General features: G+C 35.7%; 1 pseudogene; it reads left to right on the forward strand.

The window, feature by feature from the left end:
- LOC114613514 overlaps positions 1 to 8384 on the forward strand; it is a 26554-nt pseudogene extending 18170 nt beyond the window's left edge.
- The last annotated feature ends 274 nt before the right edge of the window (positions 8385 to 8658 follow it).

The raw sequence follows: 8658 nt of genomic DNA on the forward strand, positions 1-8658 counted from the left end.
TACATATACATATACATATACATATACATATACATATACATATACATTGGAGGGCATGATGACGAAGATAAGCAAGACAGACAAGGAAAATAATACATGATCTTCTTCAAATGTGCAATCCTAAAAATCAAATATACAAGAGAGTAAAGACAGGACTGGGGAAACTGAGAGACATTGTATCTTAAAATATTGCTATAAACATTGAATTTCTAGAATGTTCAAAAGATCAAAAGAAACTTCTCTATGCATATAGTCATATTTTGAGGAACTGGTGAGTGCAACTTGTAGATTTGAGAAGACTCACTTGGTTTTGTAATGGAAGCTCTATGCGTGTTTTCCAAATGCTGAAGGGACAAATCAGCTAAGGCAGTAGTTCAAACCCAAAGCTATAAATTCATGAAAAGTATAAATACCATAAACAATAGAAATAATCTCTGAAAGTACAGTCCTTGAAAACTTATAAATAAAATCAAGCTTCATTAGTGAAAATGGTTTTTTATTATTATTATTATTTTTAAATCAAATAGTAATTTTTACTTAGTCACACAGGAGTTATAAACACAAAAAGGCAGACATGGGGAAGGGGATGACACCAAAGCATGGGTATTCAGGGGGAGTACAGATATCTTTCAGAACAGGGTATCAGCTGGGTGAAGTTTCAGGGGACAGGTTACTATGACTCTGCTTATGATTCACTTGTCCTTATCTAAGTTGGTATTATCTGCCAAGGCTACCTATTTACAAGGTCTATGACTACTCAGGCTGGTAAATTTCCACAAAAGCTGCCTGTTTACAATAGCTTATAGCCATCTGTTTCAATGTTTTTCCTCAGAGACCCAGAACTTGGTGTTAGTATACATGTATGGCAGGCCTATTGCTGATTTTAGGCCTATGGCTGATTTTAGGCCTTCAGTGTATAAGCAGGACTGCCCCTGACAACTCCTCCCTTCTCTAAGTATAGAAGGGCTGTGGCAGTTCTAATCTTTCGAAGGTGGGGCTAGAGGCCTGACCTCCAGTAATTGAAGGGGACTTTGTAATGGCTCCAGTTCCCCTGTCCTTGTCCAGTGAGGCATGAGGGCCATACCCATCCCGATGTCTTTTTCCTGGAGAGGGGATACTTTTGACATCAACCCCTATGCAGTCAGGCTTGTCACTCAGGGAGCCCAGGGAGATATTTTTTACTTTTATTTATATTCCCTTGCGTATTTAATCTCGCAGATTAAGCAAGAATTCAGAAGGGGTTCTGGGTGGCCCCTCTCTGATTGGTCTAGGAGCAGAAGTCCCCACTTTTAGGTTGGGTGGAGATGGGTTTTGGTAACACCTTGGATAGAGTAACAACCTTAACTTGAGATTTGTGGTCCTCCATAGCTAACTTATGATAATGTATCTGAATAGGTTTTGCTGCCAAGTTACTTATCTGTTGTTTCACAAAGTTAGTCAGCCTATTTAAGGCCCAGGGACCAAAAGAAATAAGCAAAAATAACACAATTAATGGTCCCAAGATGGGAAGAAGTAGGGTTGACAACTATGGAGAGGTTGAAAAGCAAGTGAAAATCTATTTAATCACAGGAAAAGGTTAAAGAATACAAATTTAGTAAAATTAAAGTAGGGAATGACTTGTAATATTTACCTTCAGATTTGAATAATATTTCATAAAGACAGACATAAATATTCGGGGACTTTAGTTGCAGTTTGCTTTTCTTGGGCTAGGATTTTAGGTATTAATAATAATATAGCACAGTTACAGTGATAAGAAATATTTATCTTTCAGGAGATATTTTACTGTGATCCTTGGAGCATTCACTGCTGTTCACACTCCAGAGAAGCAGGCACAAGGGATAAGTCTGGAAAAGCATGCAACCTACGGATGTACAACATAAATGCATAGGCTATGTAATAGGTTAAACTCCAGTGCTGAGCCTAATGTGAAACTTGTACCATCAGAATTTTTAAGAAGGAAAGCTCAATAGCTATTTACTTTGAGAACAAAGAATTTGGGGAAAATCCATGCCCAAAGTTTCAAAACAAACACTTCTATCCGCTGCCCTAACAGTTCTGTGCTATCTCTCCAAAAGTCCTGACAAACCAACATTTCCTTCCAAGAAGCACATTCTTTAAAAACAAACAACAAAAAAAGTCTCCTTTTCTAGTGTCCTGTCATAAGTCACTACTCATTTCAAAGAGAAGTAACAGTCTAATACTGTAGTGAAATGTTTTCCTCATCTGTAATAAGGATAAGCAACAGGGCAAAGTTTTCTTTACTAGTCATTTTGAGAGTGACTCACAAATCACAGATGCCCTGTGTTCCATGAGACTCTGCAGAGAGGATAGCAGCACAGTAAAGCAATGCCCTGAGATGCTAATGAAGTGCAGCCAGAATAGAGATAATTGTTTTAATTAATGGTAATGATTTTAACGGTTGAACATTTTAACTAATTAATTATGATTGATTGCTTGTTACTAATCAAGGAATATGATTCAGAGTTGTAATTGAAACCAGGCGCAATAGGTTCCACTGAGAGCATATTACGACCCAACTGAGACAGGGGCATTATTTTTTCTTTCAAAAGTCACATTCTGGATCATTTCAGTACTCTGCCCAACTCCATGAATTCCTTCAGGTAAACTTGTAGGACACTAGTTTCATTTGGGTATTTTGGATCCTTTATCCTAATGTGAGAGGAAAATATATTCAAAAAAATATGTGTTGTTTTTATAGCTATAACTTTTAATATTGTATTATTTATCAAATTTTATCTTTGTTCATTTCTATTCTAAGTTTCTTATTTTCAAGTAAAGATGTTGGTTATAAGAATCCATTCCAATACACTGCTTAGAAAATGTTAAACTTATTTATTAAATTTAATAACTGAGAATTTGGATGTCATCTGATTTACCTACAGCATTTTGGACATTGGTTGGTTAAGTAACAAATGCTCAAGACTGAGAAAAGCAAGTCTCGACTCTGGATCCTATTATAACAGCTTTATGCATGGAGGCAAGTCAGTATTTCAGTATAACCTGGGACATAGAAAATAGCATAGAATTATAAAGACATCATCAGTTTGGAAAGGGGGAAAGGTCAGTAAACCTACACTGCATCATATGATACTACGGAGGTGGCAAGATATTGGGCAATGTCATGTCTAGGTAGAATCCAAACTCTGAGTCTCCTGTGATCACACTAATGAAAGAAGTATAGGAAAAGTTAGCAGTGCTAAGGTGCTTCATGGAATTTAAGGAAGGTCCACTATAGACCACCTGTTGGAAGACTGGTGAAGCAAAAAGACAAAGCATGAGGTTGTTCCTGTTGTCCAGGTGAAAGGAATAGACAAAGCCACCATCAGAAGGGGTCTTTTCTGAATAAGACTACCTGATTTGATTTTTTTAAAAAAAAATATAAACTGTAGAAGAAAGGAAAACAAAGGTTTTTAAGCAGACACAGTCTGCTGGGGTCTCAGGGGAACATCCTGGAAAAGATGGACAACAGCTGTCAAAATAAATTTCCAATTTCAAAAGCAAAACAGAACAGAAAAGTCCACAGTCATCCCAAAGGGAATGGTGTGGTCTAGACAGCTCTTTTCTCCCAGTGAGCGGGAGAGCAACAACAGATTGCCCAGCTTAAGCCAGAAAGCCTCAGAAAATCTGCACAGTGTTTTGAGCAGCAGACATTTTTAACAATCAGAAAGAGGATAAAAGAAACCAAAAGTTGGACATGGCCACAGCAAAGACATAGGGAAGGGGAGGCCAAGAAAATCCCTTTGGGTAGGAAGATATGAAAGATGTCTTTCTTAAAAAGAACCCTTCTGAGTTAGCAGATAAGCTCCCTAGATGCTCTCTGAACCACACACTCTGAGAACCCAAACAAATCTCAAGGGACGATATCCTGACAAGAAGACACATGCTTCTAAACCCCGCGCAGAAGAAACAGAGTCACAATCATTGAGTATACAGCATAATGGAAATCTAGTTGGAGACTGCAGAGTAATGCAGACACAGGTTCTCTAAAATGGAATCTGAACTTAAAAGATTTGACATCTCAGTACAAGATGCTGTACATGAAATTTGATGATGAGATAGAAAACTGAAATGGTAGAAGTGAAAATTTCAATAAATCAAATCAAATATATGGCTCTGTGCAAAGTCCCAAGGGGAGGAAACAAGTCAGGGCTTGAAGACAGGACAATAAATTGAAACATACAGACAATGACAGAGATAACCTAATAGGAAAGCATGAATGAAACAAAACTTTCATGGAAAAAAACCAAAAATACAAAATGTGTAAATTATGGGCATAGAAAAACAGAGAAGTATTTTGGGCTAAAGTCATATAAAACATTTCCAATAAAATCTATGGAGGAAGATGTCCATCCAATATAAGAGGCATTTAGACACTAGACAAATGATACCAGGAAATAAACTCTATGTCATATTTTAGTTAAAACACTAAGTGTGACAGAAAAAAGCAAGTACACTCAAAGTTTCAAAAGAGAAATACCAAGTTACATAGCCAAGGCAGATGCTCCAGATCAACAGCAACTAACAGACAGAAACTTACAAAGCTAAGAGAGCTTGGAATAATGCATTTCAAGCTCACAAAAACAGCATTTATCAATCAAAATTACTATGTCTACTATAACTATAAAATTTCTGCAAAACAAGAATTTGTGGCTAACATGCCAGCTTTACAGAAGATACTTTAAGGAATCCTTAATTCTGAAAGGAAACTAAACACATCCATGTGGCTATCAAAAAGAATAAACCCAATGAGAAAAGAAGGCAAGCAAATCAAAAGGAAAACATTACAATGTCAGCAAAATTGCAGGACTTCATGCCCATCCCTCAATAATAACTCTGAATATCATTCACCTACAAAAATACACCATTAGATTGTTCATTTGTTTGTTTCAAAAGCGATTCAGCTATTTGTTGTCTCTAAGATAGGCACTTTACTATCAAACACAAACTCAACTTTAGGATCAGTAGACAAAGAGGTATCCTTAGCAAATGTAATGAGAAAATATAGACATTTCTATTCCTGTTCTAATATCTGAAAATGTGGCCTTTAAACCAAAACTAGTCATGAGACATAACTATCACTTCTTACTGAATAAGGAAAGTGACTTAGAGAAGATATTACAATTTTAAGCATTAACACACTGAATACCAATGTACTCAGTTATATATAACAAGCATTACAAATACAGACATATTAATTCTGTCTTAGTCAGGATTACTATTTTTCTGATGAAATACTATGCCCAATGTTAACTTGGGGAGGAAACAATTTGGCTTACACTGCTACATCACAGTTCAACATCAAAGAAAATCATGACAGGAACTCAAACAAGACAGGAACCTGGAGGCAGGAACTGGTGCAGAGGCCATGAAGGAGTGCTGCTTACTTCCTAGCTCTACAAAACTTGCTCAGTCTGCTTTCTTATACCACCTAGGTCCACTATCCCAAGGGTAGCCCCATCCACAGTGGGTTGCCCTCTCACCACATCAGTTACTAATTAAGAAAATGCACTACAGGCTTGCCTACAGCTCAGTCTTATCGAAACATTTTCTCAACTGAATCTCCCTGCTCTCTTAGCTTGTATCAAGTTGGTGTAAAACTAGCCAACTCAAACCCTAACAGAATCATAAAGGGGTGACTTGAAGGGTTCATTCATACTAAAAGACCATTCATCCAAATGAAAAACACTAAGAAGAATATATAATTTAAATGGTATTATAAATCAAATGAATGTACTAGTAATTAGTTCATCCAAACATTGTTCCATTTGTTCTAGCATTGGTTGAGGAAGACCTGTAAGTCTTACCCTTAGCTGAGGAACTATAGGTAGTTAATGGCTACTGGGAAAGACAAGTCTATTTTCTTCAGGGGATGACAGAATAGCTCATCCAAACAGTGTCCTGGAAAGTTTTTATATATTGATCAATTGATCAATAATGATATTACAGTAATATACAAAATGGAATTTTATTAAGGTTTAAAGAAAGTGAAACTATAAGAAATTTATAGAAAATCTATTGAACTTCATCTAAAATAGATCATGTGCCAGAATAAAAAATAACTTGAAATTAATTACTATATCAGTCTTAATACAGTCAAATAAAACTAGAAATCAACAGTAAGAGAAATTATAGAATAAACATAAACTCATAAGATTAAACAACAAACTGTTGAATGTTTAACTGGGTCATTAAAGAAATTAAGAAGAACATTTAAATTCTTAAAGTTGAAAGCAAATAAAAGTCTACCTAAATCTGAGATACAATGAATGCTAGTTTTTAGCTCTAAGTGCCTTTAATAAACATCTGGGAAACTGTAAATGAATAACTTAATAATACACCTTAGGGCCTTGAAGAAACAAAGGGAAGCCACACCACAACCAGTAGAGAAAACAAAAAATAAGATTAGGAAGTTAATGAAATGGGGAGCAGGGTTTGCAAAAAATGATGGAATGAATATTGATTTATTTGAAAAAGAAAATAGAAAATTGACCTATTCATAGCCAAATTAACAAAGACCCAAATTAGCAAAAATATATGTGAACAGAGAAACTTTATAAAAGATACCAATAAAACTTAGAAAATCATTAAAATTTTTAAAATTTTAATGTTTTTTATTTTTAAAATATATGTATTTTTTGGTTTTTAAAAATACATTTAAGAATATATTCCACTAAATTGGAAATTATAAAAGGAATAGATAAATTTCTGAGTACATGACTTAACCAAATTTAGACTAAGAAGAATTAAACAATTTAAATATGTGTTATATAAAATAAGACAGAAGCAGTTAATTTAAAAAAAAATCTTGCAACTAAAATAAATCTAGTCTTAGAGTCACTGCTGAACTATCAAACCTTTAAAGAAGAACCAACAGAAATGTTCCTCACATAATTCCATAGAATAGGAACCAGAATGGATACCACCAAATCTTTTTTAAAATGTCAGTATCATCTTGGTAGCAAAACAGAAAACATATACAAACAGAAAGAAAACTATCTGACATGCTTCCCATAGATATAAGTATAAAACTTCTCAATAATATACTTGAAAACTAAATTTAAAAGCACATCAAAAAGATCATTCATCATAACTAAATCTTCCTCATTCTAAATATAAGAAGTAATTCAATACATACAAATCAATAAATGTAGTATACCACAGAATTGAACTAAAAAATAAAACCACAAGGTTATTTCAACAAACACAGAAAACACTTTTGACAAAATGTCACAGTCATTAATTTAAAAAAGAAAAGAATTCATAACTACTTACTTATTGATAGTTACTTCATAACTACAAATACAAGAAAGTCACTTTCACATAATAAAGGCTACAGACAAAAGACCAATAGCTAACATAATACCAAAGAGTGGGCAAATTTAAAGCATTTTCACTAAAGTCAGGAATAAGAAAATAGAGCTCAGTGTCTCCATTCATACTCAATGCACTGATGAAGTCTTAACTGTAACAGTAAAGCAAGAGGAGGAAACAAATGTGATAGAAATAGTAAGTAAAGTAAATAAGTTCTTATTTGCAGATGATTTGGTTCTGTATTTATGAGACCTCAGAAAGGCTTCACTAGAAAATATAGACTTAATAAACATTCAGCAAAGTAGCAAGATACAAAACTAAATCATAAAACCTGTAACTTTCCTATACAAAAGAGTAAACATGTTGAGAAAAATTACAAAAAATTCACAATTACTTCAACTACCTGTTTCTTGAAAAAGATGTAAAAGATGTTTACTAAAGAAAAGACGAGGTCTTTCTGGACCTGACTGAGCAAGGGACGCCATCATTGGTGTTGACATTCGCCACAACAAGGACCGAAAGGTTCGGCGCAAGGAGCCCAAGAGCCAGGATATCTACTTGCGGCTGCTAGTCGAGCTGCACAGGTTTCTGGCCAGACGTACCAACTCCACCTTCAATCAGGTTGTGCTGAAGAGGTTATTTATGAGCCGCACTAACCGGCCACCACTGTCCCTGTCCCGGATGATCCGAAAGATGAAGCTTCTTGGCCGGGAGAACAAGACCGCTGTGGTTGTGGGGACAGTCACAAATGACGTGCGGATTCTGGAAGTGCCCAAGCTGAAAGTGTGTGCACTGCGGGTGAGCAGCCGGGCCGAAGTCGCATCCTCAAGGCTGGGGGTAAGATCCTCACCTTTGACCAGCTAGCCCTGGAGTCTCCCAAGGGCCGAGGCACTGTGCTCCTGTCTGGTCCTCGGAAGGGCCGAGAGGTGTACCGACATTTTTGCAAGGCCCCAGGGACCCCACACAGCCACACCAAACCCTATGTCTGTTTCAAGGGCCGGAAGTTCGAGCGTGCCAGGGGCCGAAGGGCCAGCCGAGCTTACAAAAACTAACCTTGGATCTTACTGTTAATAAAAAAGCTTTGGATGTTGATGAAAAAACAAAGAAAAAAAAGACTAATAAAAAATAGTGCTGAGAAAACTGGATATCTCCATAAAGAAAAATAAAACTAGATACTTATCTCTCATTGGCAGGAAAAAAAAACTCCAAGAAATAAAGATTCTAAACACAAAACCTGAAACACTAATACTGTTTGAGGAAAAACTAACGAATAAATTTCAAGATAGAGGCATAGGTAAAGATTTTCTAATAAGACTAATATTTGCT

This window comes from Grammomys surdaster, unplaced genomic scaffold (assembly GCF_004785775.1).
Source record: "Grammomys surdaster isolate TR1022 unplaced genomic scaffold, NIH_TR_1.0 62, whole genome shotgun sequence".
Lineage (NCBI taxonomy): Eukaryota > Metazoa > Chordata > Mammalia > Rodentia > Muridae > Grammomys > Grammomys surdaster.